This window comes from Asparagus officinalis, chromosome 3 (genome assembly GCF_001876935.1).
Source record: "Asparagus officinalis chromosome 3, Aspof.V1, whole genome shotgun sequence".
Taxonomy (NCBI): domain Eukaryota; kingdom Viridiplantae; phylum Streptophyta; class Magnoliopsida; order Asparagales; family Asparagaceae; genus Asparagus; species Asparagus officinalis.
In genome coordinates, this window is record NC_033796.1 from 78,091,682 (window position 1) to 78,105,602 (window position 13,921).

The window sequence follows — 13,921 nt, forward strand, 5'->3', positions numbered from 1 at the left end:
AAAATAACGGCCACTCCCATGATAAGCTAGGGGTTTTTTGAATCGAAGTGGGCCTAGGCATCCTAGACAGAAATTCAGTCTATGATGCTTTTTCTATCTTGGTTGCCAACCTAGACGGAATTATTTTGTCTAGGTTGACTCAACCTAGATAGATATGACTAGACGAATACTTTTCCATCTAGTTTGACGCGTGTTAAACAGAAAATTTTCTGTCTAGTTTGATCCATCTAGGATCTAGGTTCTTCTAACTAGTGGTCTGAAATTTAAAAAAAAAACCAAAATCATAATAACTAGGTTTAGTCAGTAAGTGTGCAATATTTGTGCTATTAGTGCATCAAGTAACTTCTACTAGTGCATGATAAATAATTTTCAGATAAGATAATTTTGTGCTCGCTATCTTCTCTCTCTCTTTCTCCATATAATTCTCCATTCTCATTAAAATGGGCTTAGCCCCCAATTTCCTAAATAAAAAAGTGAATTAATATGACTATATAGTCCTTTATTGAACCTTTCGGGTCGAGTGACTGCATCAATACAAAAGAACTTGATTGACTTATATTAGCCCTACCCATGAGTCATGACTAGGGGATTTCTTCTTTGTATACTTGTCGACAAGACCATGCTCATCCAGAAATGCTTTAGTCTTGTGTCTCACGTCTCTGTCACTTTAATGTGAATATTACGTTGTTGAAACAAAAGAACAAAAATCAAGATAGGGAATATGAACCTTCTTAGAATACTTGCTCCGGAAAACAAGTTCGAGTGTTTGTGCATCCTAAAATGTTGTGCTTAAAGTAAGATTCGTCTTACTCCGGTGCAAGGATCCCAAAGCCGAATTGCTTTTAAGAACAGCAACTTGTCAGACACTAGGCATCCTACTCGGTCTGACTTCGGACAATGACCTGTTAGCCTTCTTGTTTTGATGATGTTTAACAAACAATTTACTTCTAATGTTGTTTGTCTAGTATTTGTATAATTCTATTTATTGTAGACAAACAACATGTTAGAGGATGGATGGAATTGCGCTTCAACGATCATATCCAATAGAGGTTGGCGGAATTGTGGAGTGAAGCCATGCAATTCACGTTGAAGGTCCAAGTTCAAGCTTCGTCCGCAAGTGTACCAAGTTGAGCTACATCAAAGATCAATTAAGCTTGGGTATATTTAGTTTAGGTTTTATATTATGTGTGTTAGTACTTTAAGCTCAACATATATACACACACATATTTGGTTTATATATATATAGTTATATATATACACAAGTTTTGGTTTATGGATTTAACAATCATTGTATACATATTTTATTAAGTCTATAAAATCGTTCATAGGGTTTCAAAACATTGTTTATGTCAAAACATCAATTTTCATGTATATCACATTTTCATGTTTTGGACACACTTGCAAAATACATGAGTTTTCACAAATGAGAAATTCATTTGAGAAATTATTTTTTTAACATGTTCAATTTCATGTTTATAAATATTTCCCAAAGTTTTATCAATTTTGGAATTAATTTGTTATGTTAACATGTTCAATTTCATGTTTATAAATATTTCCCAAAGTTTTATCAATTTTGGAATTAATTTGTTATGTTTATTTGAATTTACAAAATCAAGTTTTTAATAAGCTCATGTTCGTGCATGTTTTTGCAAAACAGATGCGTTTTCAAAATTGGGAAATGTGATTTGAAAATTTTCTTTATTTACATGTTTATCATCAAATATACAAACATTTCCCCAAGTTTTACTAATTTTGGAGTTGTTTTGTTATTTTCAATTGAATTTACAAAACCGAGTTTTCAGCAGTTTTTTTTCAGAAACTGTATATCTGTGTTCAAACATGTTTATCTACAAGTGATATTTTAGAAATTCTTTCTCTAACATGTTTATCTACATGTCTAGAAACTTTCCTCAAAATTTCATGATTTTTAGAATTGATTTACTATTTTTAATTGTTTTTACAAAGTCAGATACGGAAAATTTCAGAATCTGTCAAAAACAGAAACTGTCTGTGAACAGTGCGGTCGACCGCTACAGTCGACCGTGCTACAGTGTGGTCGACCGTCATGGTTGACCGTCAACAGTTCAGAGAATAGTTTTGTAGTTTTATTTCTCACGGTCGACCGCCACGGTCGACCGCCGAAGTTACCGTTGCACAATAACGGTAACTTGCTGTTTTTTAATTTTTAGTGGGTTTTTAGGATTTTTTGGGTTGTTTTCTTCTACCCTATATATACCCCTTTGCCATAACTATTTTCCACCACTAAGGGATGTTTTAAACAAGTTTTTACAAGATTTTAAGTTTTGTTTAAGTCTGGGTTATAAGTTTTAAGTTTGTGAAGATTGGTTCACAAGAAGAGGAGATCATATTTGGTTTGAGCTTTCCACTTCACATATTCATCTCTCTTGTTCTAGAGAAGTTTTCTTAACTCAATTATCTAGCTTGTTTATATTTACATTTTCATATTTATATTTGCTAGACTTTAATTGAGTTTGATTTTATTTCTCTTTGTTCACACACAACCATTGAGCTTATAATATTTCATACATAGTATAATTTGGGTTGTGGGATTGTATCATTGAGAGTGAGCTTTATTGTGTTCTCATCCATATTAGAGAACAATTATTTATTGTATTTGTGCTTAATTGTGAGGTTCACATTGTATTAAACTTGCACACCGAGAGGAGTGGTTGGTGAGAGACGGGGTCGAATCCAAGAGGAGTAGCGTCGGTTGACGAACCTAGGGAGAGGTCGTATCCGAGCACTTGAGGAGGAGGATACGGACTAGGCCAACACTTAGAGGGTGTAGAGTGTAATTCCAAGCGTGTAATTGTGAAGTTTTTGGTTAGCTAGAAAACCGAGTGTGAGGTGTAAACGTTATTCGGGTAAGCGTAGAAAACTCGGTTGTGTTAGTGGATTTCTCTCCGGGAGTGGAGAGCGGAGACGTAGGACGGAAGGTCCGAACTCCGTGATCATTTTGTGTGTTTGCATTGTTTATTTGCACAGGAAGGTCCGAACTCCGTGATCATTTTGTGTGTTTGCATTGTTTATTTGCACACTATCACTCTTGTTTTATTTATGTTTATTTCACCCTTGTGTTTTTATTTGCACACTATCACTCTTGTTTTATTTATGTTTATTTCACCCTTGTGTTAATTTGTATATCCTTACATATATCTCATAGTATATCTCATTGCTAAAATTTTTATTTATGTTTATTTATGTTAAAATCAAGTATTTAGCGAACTCTTATTTTGAACATTTAACGAAATCATTTTCTCAAAATCAAGTATTTAACGAACTCGTATTTTGAACATTTTACAAAATATTAAGTTTTTACAAATGGGAAATGATATTTTAAAAATTTCTTCTCTAACATGTTTATTTTCATATATATAAATATTTCCTAAGTTTTACTATTTTTGGAGTTAATTTGCTATTTTAAATTGAACTTAGAAAATCAAGTTTCAGCAATTTATGTTTCTAAAAATCAGCTATTGGTCGACCGATCGGCTCCACCAGTCGACTAAACAGTAGAATTTTTAGTCGACCGATTGTTTTGATTAGTCGACCGATCCTCTTACATTAGTCGACCGATGTACTTTTTAAGTCGGCTATCTAGTGCAAATTTTTCAGCCTGAGTTTTTCAGTCTCATCAGTCGACTGATTACTTATATCAGTCGACCGATGCAGTGTTGTCAGTCGACTGATTTTTCTAATCAGTAGACCGAACGACTATTTTTTTTTGTAACGGCTAGTTTTTGTTGAGCTTTATTTTTTAGGGTATAAATACCCCTCAAGCCTTAGTTTTTATACAAAATTTTTACAAGAGTTTAAAGAGGTTTACGCCGGTTTATTTCTATATTTTGGTGTGTTTGTTTATGTGAAGAAAGTTTCACAAAGAGAAGGCTTTCAATTTCAGATTTGAGGAGTTCAACCTCAAATTTATTCTTCTACATCTCTTTGTTTAGAGAAGTTCTTCTAAACTCATTCTCTCGCTATTTTTATATCTTTATTATCATTAATAAGCTGGATTAAATTGAGTTTAATTTTATTTACTCATTGTTTACACACACAACCACTTGAGTTTAAGTATTTCACATATAGTATACTTGGATTGTGAGAGTGTATCTTTGAGTGAGCTTAAATTTCGTTCTCGTCTTTGTTAAAGAACAAATCTTTATTTACACAAGTTGTGGAAATACATTGTAATGCACAAAGACACTTATAGGAGTGGTTGGGAGAGATTGGGGTCAGTTCCAAGAGGAGTGGCTTTGTTGTAAAAGCCTAGGGGAGAGGTAGTAATTCCAAGCACTTGAGGAAGATGACACGGGCAGGCCAACACTGAGATGAGTGTCTTGTGGGATTGACAACGTGTGAATTGTAAAAGTTTTCGGTGAACTTTCAAAATAGATTGTGTAGTTATTTTGCGATAGTGGAGATCTCCTCGAGGTGAGGAGCAAAGACGTAGGTCGAGTGTTAGACCGAACTCCGTGATCATATCATTGTGTTTGTGATTGTTTTGGTGTACTACTTGATTTTATATCTTGTGCATGTTTATATCGCCTATTGGTTATTTGTTTATCCTTGCATATATCTCATTGTACATCATATTACCTAGTTTTTGTTGAGCTTTATTTTTTAGGGTATAAATACCCCTCAAGCCTTAGTTTTTATACAAAATTTTTACAAGAGTTTAAAGAGGTTTACGCCGGTTTATTTCTATATTTTGGTGTGTTTGTTTATGTGAAGAAAGTTTCACAAAGAGAAGGCTTTCAATTTCAGATTTGAGGAGTTCAACCTCAAATTTATTCTTCTACATCTCTTTGTTTAGAGAAGTTCTTCTAAACTCATTCTCTCGCTATTTTTATATCTTTATTATCATTAATAAGCTGGATTAAATTGAGTTTAATTTTATTTACTCATTGTTTACACACACAACCACTTGAGTTTAAGTATTTCACATATAGTATACTTGGATTGTGAGAGTGTATCTTTGAGTGAGCTTAAATTTCGTTCTCGTCTTTGTTAAAGAACAAATCTTTATTTACACAAGTTGTGGAAATACATTGTAATGCACAAAGACACTTATAGGAGTGGTTGGGAGAGATTGGGGTCAGTTCCAAGAGGAGTGGCTTTGTTGTAAAAGCCTAGGGGAGAGGTAGTAATTCCAAGCACTTGAGGAAGATGACACGGGCAGGCCAACACTGAGATGAGTGTCTTGTGGGATTGACAACGTGTGAATTGTAAAAGTTTTCGGTGAACTTTCAAAATAGATTGTGTAGTTATTTTGCGATAGTGGAGATCTCCTCGAGGTGAGGAGCAAAGACGTAGGTCGAGTGTTAGACCGAACTCCGTGATCATATCATTGTGTTTGTGATTGTTTTGGTGTACTACTTGATTTTATATCTTGTGCATGTTTATATCGCCTATTGGTTATTTGTTTATCCTTGCATATATCTCATTGTACATCATATTACTAGGAAATTTATTAATTAGTTTTAATTTATCATCAAAATCGAATTAGATTGGCAATTATCCTATTCACCCCCCCCCTCTAGGGTTCTTTCAAATTAGAGATATGAGGAATCTAGAATTGAATCCACTAGCTAATTTTAATTATAAATTATGGATTATTCTCTTTTTGTTATATTTTACTTTAGATTTATTAAGCATAGACTATCAAACTACTTAAGAAAAGCATAACCTATCAAATTATAATCTAAGCAAAGTTAACATTGATGAAAAGAACAACAACTAGATAGTAATTCTAGCATTCCTCCTACCAATTAGTTCTCTAGTTGATTATCCTAAACATGATCATTTTAAGCGCAAGAGAGTAATTCACAATTCATAAAAGAAATTAGACTATATAATTTTAAAATTTCTACAAGAATTAGTTCCACATATTAGAAAATAAAAATAAAGAAACAAAAAGAAGAGAATGAAAATAAAAAGTAACTCCAAAGAGAGTTCTAGCATCTAAGTGAGAGAATGAAAGGAAAAGAATAAACAAAAATAAAAACTAATTCTCAGAAAGGTTCTAGCCTCTTGACGAATAGTACAAGAAAATAAAATCTAAACTATGCAAGAAAATAAATCTATACTACAAAATAATTGTAAAAAAATAAAGACATGAAAGTAAATCTACTCTACAAGGCATGAGAATAAATCTAATTCAAGAGAGTTCTAACCCCTTGAATATCTAAAGAAAGAAAAGAAAATATTACAAGAAAAATAAAAAAGATAAAAGAGAAAATTTATATTCCAAGAGGGTTCTAGCCTCTTGATGAAGGCAAATCTTTATCTTGATCTTCATCCTCATCTCATCTTCATCTTCATCATCAAACAAAGAGAAGAAAAGAAAAGTATGAAGAGGTGAAAAAATTCTTTTATTAACTTCAACAAAGTTATAATTTTTGGAAGGTCTTCTCAATTAAGAGTAACCCTACACTCTAAATAGAGATTTACAAAAAAAAAAATCTAAAAATGTAGTTAGCTCCAACTAGTCGAGATAGGCTTTCATATATTATATGTTAAATTTTACCTTTCGGATTGAGAGATATCGTCGTTTCTTTGTGGCTAACATCTTGAACATGATTTTCATTAGATCTCTTTTCATTTTTTATCCTTGTTTCTTCGGCTTCTATAGATTGCTTGGCTTGATCCCGAGCTTCAATAAAAGGTTAAAAAAGGAATTTTGAGTTTTTTTAGCTTTTTTCATTAATTCTTCATTAACCTGCAAATTAAGACAAAACATGTTTATTAGTGATATTTTTATTTAAACAAAATAGATAGTGAGGGTAAAAATGTAATAAAAATATGATTATTAAATACCCCCACACCTAAAATTTTGCTAGTCCTCTAGCAAAGAGAGATTAAAAGAAGGAAAAAAAAATTCTAATTTACTTTCGCAGGAATTGTGATTGTATGTAGTGTATATAACAAGCCTTTAAATACCTAGATTACCCTAAAGGATGAGTTGTGGTCTCGTGAGGGTTTGCAGTGAATATACCCACAAAATTTGATTAACTTTCCAATTTAAAGAAGCTATTGATTAATTAATTTAATTGATTGTAAAACCACGTAAATTATGAAAATATTGTGAAAATAATATTAAATGATTTTTATTATGATTGATGTCATTTTGGAATGAATGAGTATGATGGTAATCGATTTGAGATCGATTAAGTACGTATATAAGTATATACCAGTGAAAACATGCATGTATGCATAGGAACAGTCGGCTAAAATCAGCCTCTGGCCGGTCGACTGACGCTTAAGGATTAGTCGACCGATGATCATTGGCCGGTCGACTAATGCCTAGTGGCTAGTCGACCGACGGTTGCCAGCGACTAATGCCTAGTGGCTAGTCGACCGACGGTTGCCAGAATCCAGGTAGGTTTTGGTTTCGAGTCGGGTTTGTTTGTACACGTTTATATACGTGTATACCTGACTTCCTCCTCTATTATACTTCATATTTCCATGTTCTGAGCAGCATCAACCCTTCTCCAAAACCCTAAAGTAAATTTTGTGAGTTTTGAGAGCTTTGAGAAGTAAGAACCAAGAGGAGGGCGAGATCCGCCGCTTTTGGTGAAGGAGGATTGCGTCTCTCGTGTGTTTGGGGAAGTTCAGCACGTTAGTAAGGCATGTTTCGTCTCCTCCAATTCCATCCCCATTTCTATTTGGTTTTATTTGGTTTTTATTAGATTTAACCTATTTTTGAGTAAAGATCACTTCTTTAAATTGTATGACATAAATATTTAACCTTTTAGACTTAAAAGGTTTTAAAACGAATTTCTTGATTTGGTTTTAGATTCTGAAATAGATCTAACATAAATTTTATGTTGATTTTAGTCTTTTTCATGATGTTTCTTACAAACATGACCATGTTAGGGTTATTAGAGTTCACTCAAACTTGATAATTATGTTTCATGCAGACAACTGAACCCTTATCACACTAAATAAGTTTTAATACATGTGTTTATTGCGAAATATTTTGACTTTGATGCATTGTAAACAAAACCTGTAACCTAAACCCAACACCAGCGTCGGTCGACCGATCGGACAAGATCAGTCGACCGAACTCAACTTTTAGCATTACAGTCTAGCTCTGACCAGTCGACCAATGAGATGCATTGGTCGACTGGTCAATGGTTGATTCGTGTGCACGGTTTGTGCACGTTGCTGCTAGTAGACCGATGTAAGGAATCGGTCAACTGGTTAGTGTTGTTTTGTGAACTTGTTAATTTGACGCATGAGTTGATCATGAACACAAAGTTTTGGTCCGCACATAGAGACACGTACTTGACCACTAGAGTACACATGCTAGAGTTGAGCACTCACGAGCATTTAGAGGTGCATAATCTCTATATTTTGAATTTTGTCATGATAGTGAGTAACGCATATTGCATTTCATGATAGTTGTGGATGCTTGAGTGGGTTAGTTGGCACTCTGCAATGAGACCGCAGGGGACTACACTCAGAGTGGGTTAGTTGGTATACCATAATGAGACCGTGTTAGACTACACTCTATGATGCATCATTCTGGATTGGGCCGATATGCCTATTTCCACAGGGCGATTAAGTAAGGTAGGTGATACCACAGGATATTATGAGCACCTTACTCAGCATTATTATTTTCTATTAGAGGATCACAAAGATTTAATTTCACGCTCCCATGTTATTTACCCCGAGAGTAGGGTATAAGATTGAGGTTGTTTTACACGACGTATATTATACAAGATATTTTTACCGGATTATTATTCTTGTGACTGCACCACCTACTGGAGGATAGTGTAGGTTATTTCGACACGATTTGTTTCTGATGAGGCTTGGTAACGTATTGTCCTTTGTTTTATTATTCTTATTCATAGGTTTTGGAGTTGATATTTAGTGATTCACAACTTGAGATACGAGGTACATACATGAGGGTTTTCTTATTTGGATTATTTTGCTTGACGTACCCATTCTTGTGTTGTGGATTTCTAAATATCAATTTCCTCTTAGTTCAGGATAGATAATTTATATATCTATATATACTAACTTGTATTTTTATACTCCTAACCCCCTCCCATTGGGGACGGTGGAGATGATCTCGCTAGTGCTTTGACGCTCGTTGTTTCCTCTCTTTTTAGGAAGCGATTCAGGTGTCCGGAGAGTCGCAGGTTGATAGATTTTCAACTTAGCATTCGTCATTTATTAGTAGTAGTTTATTAGTACTCCATAGTAGTTATTGTCTATTGTCAGACTTTAGAGATGTATTTCATGTTGGAGTGATACGGGTGTATCTTCTCTTCGGAACTTAGCGATCCTCATGGGAGCTTGAGGATAGATAATTCTCATGATAGCAGAAGAATAGAGGTGTCAAACAGTACAGGGGAATGCAGGTTGGAGAGAGGAACGATGCAGAGAATCAAAGAGTCAAAGTATCCAGATTTCAGCCTGTGAGTCGACTCATACATGTACATGAGTCGACTCATCAGGTTGAGTCGACTTATGCCTGTCATGAGTCGACTCACGAAACCAAGCCTAGTTCGCAGTTCGGCTCTGACCAGTCGAGTCATCATTTTATGAGTCGACTCATCAGTCATTAGTCGACTCATATGCAGTTTTGAGTTGACTCAAGAACTCAAGCCTTGTTAAACAAAAAGTCTTTGACCAGTCGACTCATCAATTATGCGTCGACTCATATGAAGTCATGAGTCGACTCATAACTGTTCATGGGTCGACTCATCAGAGCTTTCCAGATTCGTTAAGGACTCTATTTACGTATTTTCCTGTTTGGGTTGGGCTTGGTTATTTATCACTTTTCCACCCTTGTTTGTACACATATATAAGGGATTGTTTTAGGGTTTAAAACAATCAGAGAGTTTAATTAAGAGAGATTAGATTGTAATTGAGATTTGGAGAGCTTGTTCTTCAATTCTAGAGTGAGATTGTGAGAGATTATAAAGTGCATACTCATAATCTAGAGAAGGTATTTTCCTTCGTCCAAAACCTGAGTTATTCTTGTGTTCTTATTATTTTCTCCTCAACCCACCTTTGATAATTCCGCGATCAAAGGTGCTCGCACGGCAACTCCTACTAAGTTGGTATCAGAGCAATCAGATACGGTGAAGGGGCATCCTGTGTATGGTCCTGACTCGATCGTAATACAAGAAGCTTGCCGGGGTCCTTATTTCATTGGAAGAGGTCCAGAAGATAAGGAGGGAGAAGATGTCTGAAGCAGATAACTCAGCAAGACTTGACACTATGGAGAAGCAGATAGAGACGATCGGGACTACTCTTACTCAGCTCGTGGGTCTCATCAATGGAGGGGACAAAAAGAAGGAATCTTCTTCAAATGGTAAGAAGAAACTTGTTGAGTCCGAAGAAGAACGTGAGAAATCAGATTCGGAAGAAGAGGAAGACACTTGGAAAACGGCGTTTAAGACCAAACAGGGCATGTTCGAGTGGTTGGTGATGCCGTTTGGGTTATGCAATGCTCCGGCGACTTTTATGAGGCTCGTGAATGATTTGTTACGACCTTTATAGAGGATTTTATGATTGTGTACCTTGATGATATTTTGGTGTATAGCAGGACCTGGGAAGAGCATCTTGTTCATATGGAGAAGGTGTTTAGAGTGTTGCAGGACGGATAGCTGAAGCTCAACGGGAAGAAGTATGAGTTTGGGAAGGATGAGTTGGTGTATCTTGGCTTCATCGTGGGGAAGGGCTAGAGGAGGATAGATCCGGGTAAGGTGGCGGTGATCACAAAGTGGCCGACACCGATGACAGTGACTTAGGTGAGAAGCTTCATGGGGGCTTGCCAGTATTTACGTAAGTTCATTCGATATTTTTTGACTTATACGGCACCGTTACATGGCCTCACAAAGGCTAAGGTTCAGTTCGAGTAGGGGAGGATGCATGAGGAGGCTTTTTAGTTGCTAAAGAGGAAGATCTCGGAGGCACCGGTGTTAGCTTTGCCGACTTTGCAGCGGACTTTTGAGGTGGAGACCGACGCGTCTAGTTATGCGATGGGCACGGTATTGATTCAGGATGGGAAGCCAGTGGAATACCATTCTGAGATGTTTACGGGTGCTATTACGAACTACCCGACCTATGACAAGGAGTTCTATGTACTTTATCAGGCGATTAAGCATTAGAGGGTGTACTTGTTGGGGAAGGAGGTGGTTGTGCACTCGGATCACAAGCCGTTAGAGTTCTTACATGCCCAGACGAAGCTACAACAGGCACGGCACATGAAGTGGATGTCTTATTTGATGGCTTTCAACATCATTATTAGGTATAAGAAGGGGGTGACAATCAAGTTGGCTGATATGTTATCACGTCCACCGGTAAGGGCTTTATTGGTGGCGACGCGTATTTAGCCATTGGTTTCTTTGGAGTATGTACAGCTGTACGCATCCAGTAGAGACTTCGGTAGTGTGTTCGAGCAGGCGAAGGCTGGTCAAAGGGGGGAGTATGCACTTGGAGAAGATGGCTTGTTGTACCGTGGGACATCATTATGCATTCCAGAGGAGGGTGATAGGTTGCAGTGGATTAGGGAAGCACATACCTCGCGTGTGCAAGGGCGTTTTGGAATTCAGAAGATGATTCTCAATCTACGGCGATATGTGTTTTGGCCATGGATGCTTGATGATGTGACCAAGTATGTTGGAGGGTGTAAGTTATGTTGTATTTCAAAGCCTTCTAACAGGAAGAAGGGATTGTACCTACCACTACCGGTTCCTTCTAGGCCGTGGGAGAGCATATCTATGGATTTTCTAGGAGGGTAGCCGGCTACCAAGCGCGGGCATGACTATTTGTACATTGTGGTGGACCGGTTCAGTAAGACGGTGATTTTGATTCCTTATAAGAAGACCTTGACGAGTGTGGGTGCAGCACAGTTGTTCTTCGAGTATGTGTGGAAGCATTTTGGGTTGCCGAGTTCGATTATTTCGGATCGGGATAGCCGCTTTCTTGGATATTTTTGGGATTCTTTGTGGAGTTTGATGGATACTAAATTGAAGAAGAGCACGGCCTTTCATCCACAAACAGACGGGCAAACGGAGGTAGTCAACTGGATATGGTGCATATGTTATGAGGGTATAATTACAGGCATCCTCAGACTTAGGATGAAAGCTTATCATATTTGCAGTTTGCTTTTAATCGGGCGATTCATGGATCTTCGGGAAAGTCACCGTTTGAGACTTGTTATGGATTCTTACCGCCGAGTCCGTTTGATCTCGTGTTTTTAAGTGAAGCTACAACGGACGAAAAGGAGGGGAATGAAAGACAACGTGCTCAGTGATTTTTGGAGAAGATTGCGTATATTCATGCCTCGGTTGAAGCACAATTGAAGAACACAATTGAAGAAGTCACAAGCAAGGTACAAGGCGAAGCATGATCAACGTCGGGTTCCTTGTAACTTTGGCGTGGGCGATATGGTATGGCTGAAATTGAGTAAGGAGAGGCTAAAGGGAGAAGGGAAGAAGTTAAAACCGATACGTTATGGTCCATTTTGGATTCTCGATCAGATTGGCGACAACGCTTTCAAGCTTGATTTACCACCTTACTTAGGCATGTATTCGGTGATCAATGCCGAGTACTTGAAGTTGTTTGAGCCTCCATTGTTGGATGATGAAGGTGATGACAGTGTGACCTTGCCGCATGTTGAAGACTTGTGGTTTGATAGAGAGGAGCTGCTGAAGGAAGATTGCATTTTGGAGCGAAAGACGACCACGACGAGACGGGGGATGAAGGAGTCATTTCTCATTGGACGTCAAGGTCAAGTTCCTAGCAAGGCTAAGTGGTTCAACAAGGAAGGAGGAGCTCACGAGTTTCCTCAGCTGAAGTTCTAACTTGAACGGGACTTCAAGTTCCTAAAGGAGGGACCCATGATACGGGTGTATCTTCTCTTCGGAACTTAGCGATCCTTATAGGAGCTTGAGGATAGATGATTCTTATGATAGCAGGAGAATAGAGGTGTCAAACAGTACAGGGGAATGTAGGTTGGAGCAAGGAACGAGGCAGAGAATCGAAGAGTCAAAATATCCATATTTCAGCCTGTGAGTCGACTCATACATGTATATGAGTCGACTCATCAGGTTGAGTCGACTTATTCATGTCATGAGTCGACTCACAAAACCAAGCCTAGTTCGCAATTCGGCTCTAACCAGTCTACTCATCATTTTATGAGTCGACTCATCAGTCATGAGTCGACTCATATGCAGTTTTGAGTCGACTCAAGAACTCAAGCCCTATTAGCAAAAAGTCTCTGACCAGTCGAATCATCAGTTATTAGTCGACTCATATGAGGTCATGAGTCGACTCATAACTGTTCATGGGTCGACTCATCGAAGCTTTTCAGATTCGTTAAGGACTCTATTTACACGTTTTCCTATTTGGGTTAGGCTTGGTTATTTACCACTTTGCCACCCTCGTTTGTACACATATATAAGGGATTGTTTTAGGGTTTAAAACAATCAGAGAGTTTAATCAAGAGAGATTAGATTGTAATTGAGATTTGGAGAGCTTGTTCTTCAATTCTAGAGTGAGATTGTGAGAGATTGTAAAGTGCATACTCATAATCTAGAGAAGGTATTTTCCTTCACCCAAAACCTGAGTTATTCTTATGTTCTTATTGTTTTCTCCTCAACCCACCTTTGATAATTCCGCGATCAAAGGTGCTCGCACGGCAACTCGTATCATGGAGGCAGAGTGCCTTAGTATTGTTTTTATTTGACTCTATGTATTAAGATATTTCACATTTGTTTCAGACATCAGTTGCACTTAATTTTCTTGGTTGGAACATGATTACATTTACTTTTAGATCTTTTCTCTATATTGTGTTCCGCGCATTATTATCTTTATTCTATTTGTTTGTACCTACACTTGTTTATTGGTTGACTCCCACTAGAGAGATATTACTGTGATG